The following is a 7,714-nucleotide window of genomic DNA, read 5'->3' on the forward strand; positions in this document are numbered from 1 at the left end:
ATGTATTGTCAGGAAAAAGGCAAAAATATATACAAACTTTAGACTTTGTTAAATAGGCATGTTAAAATATAAACGGTTACCACCAAAATAATATACATAAAACATAAAACTTCTAAACAGAGGAGAAAAATGGAATGAGATAAAAGGGAACATATATCTTATACATATGTATACATAATATAAAGGTAATGATATATGATTTTTCCACTTTGTTCTATATCCATATAGATCTCTCTATATAAACTGGGAGAGTGGGATTGACATATACACACTACTATCTATAAAATAGATAAATAGATAGATAATAATAAGGACCTACCGTATAGCACGGAGAACTCTACTCAATACTCTGTAATGACCTATATGGGAAAAGAATCTAAAAAAGAGTGGATATATGTATATGTATAACTGATTCACTTTGCTGTACACCTGAAACTAACACAACACTGTAAATCAACTATGCTCTAAAAAATAATAATAAAATAAAATAAGGATATATAAAGAGACAGAATCAACAAAGCTAAAAATCAGTCCTTTGGAAAGATACTAAAATAGACAAATGTCTGTCAACCCTAGCCAAGAAAAAAGCAGGCACAGATAAAAAAGCACCACAGATAAATCATGTCAAGAATGAAACAGAACAGGTGTTGGCCTTGTTCTCCGCCTTTCTGTTTTTCTGTTTGCGGACGCCGCCCTGCTCTCATCAGCCTCCAGCCCACAGTCTCCTTGAGACCTCACACCATGCCTTCAATTAAGTTGCAGAGTTCTAATGGAGAGATATTCGCAAGCTGATGTGGAAATTGCCAAACAGTCTGTGACTATCAAGACCATGTTGGAAGATCTGGGAATGGATGATGAAGGAGATGATGGCCCAGTCCCTTTGCCAAGTGTTAATGCAGCAATATTAAACAGGTCATTCAGTGGTGCACCCACCACAAGATGAACCTCCTCCTCCTGACGATGGTGAGGACAAAGAAAAGCGAACAGATGACATCCCTGCTCGGGATCAAGAATCCCTGAAAGTTGACCAAGGAGCACTTTTTGAGCTGATCCTGGCTGCAAACTACTTAGACATCAAAGGTTTGCTTGATGTTATCTGCAAGACGGTTGCCATTATGATCAAGAGGAAAACTCCTGAGGAGATTCGAAAGACATTCAATATCAAAAATGATTTTAAGGAAGAAGAGGAAGCCCAGGTACCCAAAGAGAACCAGTGGTGTGAGGAGAAGTGAAATTTTGTGCCTGACGCTGTAACACTGTAAGAATTGTTCCAAAGACTAGTTGCAATGCTCTGTTTATAATTGTTAATATTAGAAAAACAGTCCACAAATGCAGCAGCAAATCAGTTGTATTAGCAGAATGTTGTCCTCATTGCATGTGTAGTTTCAGTACAGATTCCAAACCTATGGCTGAGTTTCTTCTAGTATGATCAAAAGTTTATTTTTTCTTTGCTCTGAATAAAACTGAACTGTTGATTCTCTATAGAAAGTGGCATTTTGGGCTTTCCCTCTTTTTGTAAAGCAATTTCTGCCTAGTTTATTGTCCAGTTAACTTTAGTGACTTTTGAAAGTTGACATTGTAAATAAGACACCTTGCAAAAAAATTAAAAACAAAGGTTATGCCAGTCTCTAAAAATGAGTTGTGGAGAATTCCCTCTTTTTCTTCTTTCTGGAAGATTTTGTGTAAAATTTCAAGGATCTATTCCTTGAAATGTAAAAGAATTTGTCAAAAAAGTTTGGGGGCCTGATATTTCTTCACAAGAAGTTCTTTAAAAGAAAAAAAAAAAGGTTTATAGGGGTTTTAGTTCTTGTTGGATTAATTTTGGTAAGTTTTATTTTAGTAATGTAATCATTTCAAATTTCAAATTTATTGGCATAAAATTATTTATAATACATATGAAGGTGCTGAGCACACCTCCTCCCGTGGACAGACCAAAACCACAGCTACACGTAGAACAAGTTTCCCTGAGAACGACCTGAAGATTAACAGGACAGCCCTTATAGGGATATTAAGAATAAACCATACTGAGACAGGAAGGAGGGGCAGAGACATAATCTAGTCAGGACCCACACCCCCAGAGCAGCAACCCACAAACAGGAGGGGATATCACAAACTCAGAGGTCCCCTAAGGATGAGGGGTTTGGGCTCCACACTGGGCACCCCAGGCCCAGGGTCCAGCACAGGGAAGACGAACCCCCATAACTGGCTTTGAAAACCAGCAGGGTTTACATCCAGGAGAGCCTGAGGGCTGTAGGAAACTGAGACTCCACTCTTAAAGGGGTTAAAAGGGTCACACACAAGCTCATCGGCACAAAGCAGCAGATTAAAAAGAGCCTGGAGCTTTAGCCATCCTGCCAAGACTGCCTCAGAAGCCCCCAACCCATGCCCAGATCAAGCTCCAGCCCTCCTGACAAGGCAGCAGCCCCACGCCTGCCTTGGAAAAAACCCCAGCACACACCCAGCTCCAGATCCAGCCCTCCCACCAAAGCTGCAGGCGCACACAGTCTGCATAGGGATGTGCCTACTCAAGGCCACACCTTCAAGACGAGGAAAGGTAACTGTTTCACCTACTTTATAGAAACAAACACAGAAAACCAGGCAAAATGAGATGACAAAGTAATTTGTTCTGGAAGTAGAGTCACAGATGTAGAAAACAAACATGGTTACCAAGGGATGGGGGGGGTGGGAGGGATAAACTGCAAGACTGGGATGGACATATACACACTACTATATATAAAATAGATAACTAATAAGGACCTACTGTACAGCACAGGGAACTCTACTCAGTGCTCTGTAATAACCTATACGGGAAAAGAATCTAAAACAGAGTGGACATATGTATAACTGATTCACTTTGCTGTACACCTGAAACTAACACAACGTTGTAAATCAACTATAATACAATAAAAATTTAAAAAAAAAAGTAATTTGTTCCAAATGAAAGAACAAAATAAAACCCCAGGAGAAAATCCTAATGAAATGGTTGTAAATAATTTACCTGATAAAGAGTTCAAAGCAACAGTAATAAAAATGCTCACCAAACCCAGCAGAAGAATACAGCAACACAGTGAAAACTTCAACAAAGTGTTAGAAAATATTAAAAAGAACCAATCAGAGCTGAAAAATACAACAACTGAAATGAAAAATACACTCTGAATAGCCAAGGCTATCTTGAGAAAGGAGAGAGCTGGAGGTATCATGCTCCCTGACTTCAGACTATACTACAAAGCTACAGTAATCAAAACAGTACAGTACTGGCACAAACACAGACACATAGATCAATGGAATGGAACAGAGAGCCCAGAAATAAACCCACGTTTATTTGGTCAATGAATCTACGACAAAGGAGGCAAGAATATACAATGGGGGAAAGACAGCCTCTTCAATAAATGGTGTTGGGAAAACTGGACAGCTACATGTAAAAGAATGAAACTGGACTACCTGCCGACACCACATACAAAGATAAACTCAAAAGCAATTAAAGACTTAAATGTAAGACCTGAAACAATAAAACTTTTAGATGAAAACATAGGCAGCATGCTCTTTGATTCAGTTTAAGCAATATTTTTTTGGATCTGTCTCCTCAGGCAAGGGAAACAAAAACAAAAATAAACAAATGGGACTACATCAAACTAAAAAGCTTTTGTATAGCAAAGGAAACTATCAACAAAATGAAAAGGCAACCTACTGAATGGGTGAAAATATTTGCAAAATATATATTCAATAAGGGGTTAATATCCAAAATACACAAGAACCCAGACAACTCAACAACAAAAAAACAACAACTCGGGGCTTCCCTGGTGGCGCAGTGGTTAAGAATCCGCCTGTCAATGCAGGGGACATGGGTTAGAGCCCTGGTCCAGGAAGATCCCACATGCCACAGAGCAACTAAGCCCGTGCGCCACAACTACTGAGCCTGCGCTCTAGAGCCCGTGAGCCACAACTACTGCACCCACATGCCAAGAGCCTGTGCTCCGCAACAAGAGAAGCCACTGCAATGAGAAGCCCACGCACCATGACAAAAAGTAGCCCCTGCTCTCTGCAACTAGAGAAATCCCACGCACAGCAACAAAGGCCCAGTGCAGCCAAAAATAAATAAATAAATTTATTTTTAGAAAGGGGAGGCTTCCCTGGTGGCGCAGTGGTTAAGAACCCATCTGCCAATGCAGGGGACACAGGTTCGAGCCCTGGTGCAGGAAGATCCCACATGCCACGGAGCAACTAAGCCCATGCAGCACAACTATTAAGCCTGAGCTCTACAGCCCATGAGCCACAACTACTGAGCCCACATGCCACAACTACTGAAGCCCACGTGCCTAGAGCCCGCTCTCCACAATGAAGAGTAGCCCGCACTCCCCACTACTAGAGAAAGCCCGCACACAGCAACAAGACCCAATGCAGCCAAAAATGAATTAAATAAATAAATTTTTTAAAAAACTCAATTAAAAAATGGGCAGAGGGGCTTCCCTGGTGGCGCAGTGGTTGAGAATCTGCCTGCCAGTGCAGGGGACACGGGTTCGGGCCCTGGTCTGGGAAGATCCCACATGCCGCGGAGCAACTAGGCCCGTGAGCCACAATTACTGAGCCTGCGCATCTGGAGCCTGTGCTCCGCAACAAGAGAGGCCGCGATAGTAAGAGGCCCGCGCACCGCGATGAAGAGTGGCCCCCGCTTGCCACAACTAGAGAAAGCCCTCGCACAGAAACGAAGACCCAACACAGCCATAAATAAACAAATAAATAAATAAATAAATAAATAAATAAAAAAAAAATGGGCAGAGGATCTGAATAGCCATTTTTCCAAAGAAGACATACGAATGGCCAACTGGCACATGAAAGATGCTCAACATCACTAATCATCAGAGAGATGCAAATCAAAACCATAATGAGATATCACCTCACACCTGTTAGAATGGCCATCATCAAAAAGATTGCAAATATAGCACAGGGAGATTAGCTCAGTGCTTGGTGACCACCTAGAGGGGTGGATAGGGAGAATGGGAGGGAGACGCAAGAGGGAGGGATATGGGGATATATGTATACGTATAGCTGATTCACTTTGTTATACAGCAGAAACTAAACACCACCATTGTAAGCAATTATACTCCAATAAAGATGTTAAAAAAAATAAAACACACACACACAGACCACACACACACAAAGACTGCAATAACAAGTGCTGGTGAGGATATGGAGAAAAGGGAGCCCTCGTACACTGTTGGTGGGAATGTAAATTGAATGCAGCCACTATGGAAAACAGTATGGAGATTCCTCAAAAAATTAAAAATAGAACCACCATACAATCCAGCATTTCCACTTTTGGGTATTTATAGAGAAAATGAAAACACTAATTTGAAAAGATATATGCACCTTAATGTTCATTGCAGCATAATTTACAATAGTCAAGATATGGAAGTAACCTAAGCGTCCATCAATAGATAAATGGATAAAGAAGATATGTTATATACATATATATGAAATCTTGCCATTTGTGACAACATGGATGAACCTAGAGGGTATTATGCTAAGTGAAATAAGTCAGACAGAGAAAGACAAATACTGTATGTTTTCACTTATATGTAGAACCTAAAAAACAAAACAGAGACATATTCATAGATATAGTAAACTAGTAGTTGCCGGGGGAAGGGGATGGGGGGATGGGTGACATAGTTGAGGGGATTAAGAGGTACAAACTGCCAGTTATAAAATAAGTAAGTCACGAGGATATAATGTACAGCACAGAGAAAATACTCAATAATGTTGTAATAACTTTGTATGGGGCATAATACATAAAAATATCAAATCACGCTGCTGAAACTAATATAATATTGTAAGTCAACTATACTTCAATCAAAAAAAAAAAAAAGAAAGAACAAATCTACCCCCTTCGTGAAACACATTTTCTGTTCAGAGGCAGAAGTGCCTTCAAGATACCTTCCAGGGCCTCTCCCAGCAGCCTCCTCAGGTCCTGCTCAGAGGGACAGTGTCAGAGGCACAGAGAGGAGTGCCCAGGGTGAGCCACTCTCCTGAAAGACAACCTCACCCTGTCCACGCTGCCTACCTCCTCTCCCCTAGACACTTGCAGGCGGATCTTTACGCAGAAACGTCGCTGCACACACAACGCTCCCCCTCCCAGCAGGGACACCACTTGTCCATAAGGGTCGTTCACAGACTCGTAGAAACTGACACTGAAATGAACCTACCTACAAAACAGAAATAGAGTCACAGACATAGGAAACAAACTTACGGTTACCAGGGGCTAAGGGGGGGAGGGATAAAGTGGGAGATTGAAATTGACACATACACACGACTATATATAAAATAGATAACTAATAAGGACCTACTGTGTAACACAGGGAACTCTACTCGGTATCCTGTAATGACCTATATGGGAAACGAATCTGAAAAAGAGTGGATAGATGTATATATATAACGGATTCACTTTGCTGTACACCTGAAACTAACACAACATTGTAAATCAACTCTACTTCAATAAAAATTTTTTAAAAAGAAATTGATATTAGATGGGATGTTAGCGATCACCTGAAAATGGAAGGAGCTCATCCAATTAATTCAACAATTATTCATTCTGTGCCAGCTGTGCATCTAGATTCTGGTCCTTACGGTGTTTGCGCCTTTTAGAGACACTACATTTAAACATTAAAAAAAATTGTAGAGAAATAGGAGATAAAGATAATCTTAACAACTTCTACCATATATTTAGCGCTGACTCTGTGCCGGGTATCATAAGAAAAGCTTGATTTTCACTAATTCTAATCCTTAAAACAAGGCTTCAAGGTTGCCATTATTATCTCTTTATTGCAAATGAGTAAACCAAGCCTCAGAGAGGTTAAGTAAACCTCTAAGATCACACAGCTAGCAAGTGGCAGAACCAGCATCTGAACCCAAGTGTGTTAATTCCAAAGTCCACACATGTGCCACGATACTTTGGAGCTCAAAGTATGGCACGAAAGAAGTCATCGCAGGCTGGAAATTCTCTGAATGGGTGTGCTCAGGGCTGCCCAGATTCCAAAGAGCCAAGAGGTACAGCCTGTTCTCTGAATGCTGCCTGGCTTGTTCCAAGTTCATTAAGCTCAATATACCTAACGTAAAAGCTACTGGAGATTCTAGCATGGTGGATTCTGAGGTCAATATTAAGATAACAGGTCCAAACTAAAATCTTACACAAAGGGACGTTAATGCTAATCCCTCCACCAGTAAAAGGCTTTGCTCTAAGGACAAAACACTTTACAAATATTCTTCCACCAATCCCCACAGGTATCTTATTCGGTTGTAAAATTGTGCTTCAGACAAAGTTTAAAACAACAAAAACCAGCTTCTTAAGTATCAACTGTCCAAACAATACCCAGTTTACAATTTCTTGATTCACAATACATCATTCAATCCACCCTTCAACTTCTAGGAAATAAAACTCAAGAAAATAATTACTATAAAAACAACATTAAATATTCTAAGCAAACTTACTCAAGGTTCAAAATATGTTTTTTCTATCCCTTGTCTAACTCAAACTGAAATCAGTTTCCTCTCCTCTCCTTTGTCTCCATTTATTAATTTGTCATAATCTCCCCTAAACCAGCAATTAATTCTCTTCCAAGTATATTTCATCAACCTTTTAGAATATCATTCTGGCTTGAAGAAAGAAGCCAGAAATACAATGCATTCCATGGCAGCTTAACCCAGCTGGATGAAATGGTTC

The 7,714-nt window shown here is 40.3% G+C and overlaps 1 pseudogene; it reads left to right on the forward strand.

Moving 5' to 3' along the window:
- Positions 1-741: 741 nt before the first annotated feature.
- On the forward strand, positions 742-1,567 carry LOC118894650 (annotated as a pseudogene).
- Positions 1,568-7,714: the final 6,147 nt, after the last annotated feature.

The sequence above is a fragment of the Balaenoptera musculus genome, chromosome 4 (assembly GCF_009873245.2).
Source record: "Balaenoptera musculus isolate JJ_BM4_2016_0621 chromosome 4, mBalMus1.pri.v3, whole genome shotgun sequence".
Taxonomy (NCBI): domain Eukaryota; kingdom Metazoa; phylum Chordata; class Mammalia; order Artiodactyla; family Balaenopteridae; genus Balaenoptera; species Balaenoptera musculus.